The following is a 2,500-nucleotide window of genomic DNA, read 5'->3' on the forward strand; positions in this document are numbered from 1 at the left end:
CACACACACACACCAGCAGCAGCAGGAGCATACACAAATATAAATATTTCAGTGGTTAATCATATAGCAAACATGAGCCCGGAGGTCTGCTTGTGATTATAAATGGGCAACAGTCGAAGGGAATGGAGACGGGCAATATTACTTTAATTAGGGCACCAATCAATGTGGACGACATAATGAGAAACAGTCAGGACAAATTGCTGTCAGACATATTTGTTGGCAAAGTGACCAAAGACATTTCAGCCCCTGGACGTCTTGTCTTCTTGCTTTCTTTTAGATTTCTTTTTCTCTCATCACCTCAGCTTGTGTTCTGTGGGGAAACCCAGCCCTGGTCTTTGTCCTGCAGGCGTTCTTGATTAATGTGCAGGGTTACATCCGTGCAACTTTGACTGGACATTTAACCTTAAACTCAAATTTGAGGACACATAGAAATGAAGAGAAATAAAGTTCTAAAAATATATCCTTTTAGCTTGTCGTTGTTTCTACTGTAACTTCGGTTTTCTGATTTAAACTGTAGGATGCAGCTGATTCTTTATTTCAGGAGAATTTGAATTTAAACTATTATTCTAACACTCAGACCAGCCACTCACTCTGACACCACCAGTACGAGTGTGTGTCGTAGTACTCGTAGTGGCAGCAGAGGAATACTATCGAGTCAGATCAAGGAAAGCTGGTGTCACAACACTGTTGACATGGAAGCACGTTCTGACTTAACCCGGCACCACAGTCACACGACGTACAGTCACACGACGTACAGTCACACGACGTACAGTCACACGACGTACTTCCCTCGCTTCAAGGGTCAGGTTTGTTGGAACAGAATTGACTTTTGACCTCAAATTCAGCAAGAACTCAGTAAATGAACATATACAACTCTGAAGTGTCCGAACCCCCATTTTTACTGGTTTTATTTATTTTACAAATAGTACATTCCCACGCAATCAGTCAGATTCATCCTACTAACGAGTGACGGCGCGGAAGTAAACGGACGTGTGATAAAAACCACGTGTCCTGGGAGGAGAACTGGATCACTTGCACAAATGGAATAAATAGGTGAACTTGAACATGGAGGTCCACATGTTCATTTAAACGTTGCTGTCCATCACCTTGACAGCGGCGGCTGAACGGTATTTAACCTAATAAAAGGTGGGAAGCATCAGCCCAGTTGACTTGGCTCCGCCGCAATTCAATGCCTCTTTTAGCGTGGTGTGTTTTAAAAGGCGTGCTGATGTGTGGCGAGGGTGAAGGCTAGGGTGGACTACGCGCCGCTGATCAGACACAGAAAGAGAAAACCGGCTTTTGCTTTTTTCCTAATCACTTCCAGACACAGATTTGCATTCCATCACTGTGTGTGTGTGTGTGTGTGTGTGTGTGTGTGTGTGTGTGCGCGTGCGCGCGTGTGCGCGCGTGTGTGTGTGTGTCCTTCTCCCCCTCCCTTACACTTACCTTTTCAATTAGAAACATACTTTTCAAGACACCCCTCAAAATGTGTGCGTGAGTAACGAAGCGAGGGAGGAAGTAGGTGATGGATTAAAGGTATTAAACTGTCACTGCGAGAGGAAACATGCTTAAAAAAAGTGTGTGGAGGGACGGCTCGTAAAGAGAGGAGGGCAGAGACAGTGGTCGAGAGAAGAAGAACATGTGTAAGCCATTAAGATTCCAAGGGGCCTATTAAGAATGATACGATGTCAGGGCAAAAATAAAGGAGCGATAAAATTATATGTCCTTTTCTTATAGAATTCTTGAGTAAAAGGTCAACCAGTAATTCTAACCTTCCAGTATTTACATCCTCCCCGCTTCGCACGGCACTGGTCGCTGAACGCTTCTCCAGGGGTTGCTGATAACAGCTGCTGAGCGCAGCAGGAGTGGGAGAGAATCAAAAGAGAATAGTGTGAGTAATCATGAGAAACTGGCAGATGCCTCTATAATTAGAGTAGATCCACTAAAACTAAACTTGGAGCATGTGACTCACGTTGACAGAATACATCCAACATCAGCCCCCGTGATTCATGTGAACATATTCGGGCCTTTTTCTTCTTCTCTGGAATGTTTGAATGGATTAGGAGATTCAGACCAACCACGGCGAGAGACAATGGCGTCCATCAGCCGCAGACAGCTAGGCCTGCATTCCTCTGCCGCTCACAATCAGCACAATAATACCAATAAAGGCTGCAATTCAATGGAGCAGCACATTGATGATGTTTCTGATTGTGGAGCATTTAAGTTGTTTGTGGTGCTCTGACATCACAAGGCCTCGTTATAAAACCATTATGAGTTGATAATTATTAAAGCCGCAGCTTCACAAAGGGACTGGAAGACTGGAGAGGTGAGCTTCCACAGCGACTTAATATCGTTTGATAATCTATGAAGACACAGCGTCATTGGAATACCAATGAAGCTCTGCTCTGGGAACTTCATTTACTGGAGCAGCTGTGGCGGGTGTTTTGACTGTGTTTTCACAAGTCTTTAAAAATGTCGGAAACATCATGAGGCCGCCGGT

The 2,500-nt window shown here is 44.4% G+C and overlaps 1 protein-coding gene across 5 annotated transcripts in view; it reads left to right on the forward strand.

Annotated features, from left to right (window-relative positions):
- Nucleotides 1–2,500, forward strand: part of tenm3 (teneurin transmembrane protein 3) — a 469,376-nt gene that overhangs the window by 257,700 nt on the left and 209,176 nt on the right. The gene's annotated exons all lie outside the window — the stretch shown is intronic.

Source organism: Aulostomus chinensis, chromosome 8 (genome assembly GCF_037954235.1).
Source record: "Aulostomus chinensis isolate RoL2024-O1b breed Wild chromosome 8, RoL_Achi_v1.0, whole genome shotgun sequence".
Taxonomy (NCBI): domain Eukaryota; kingdom Metazoa; phylum Chordata; class Actinopteri; order Syngnathiformes; family Aulostomidae; genus Aulostomus; species Aulostomus chinensis.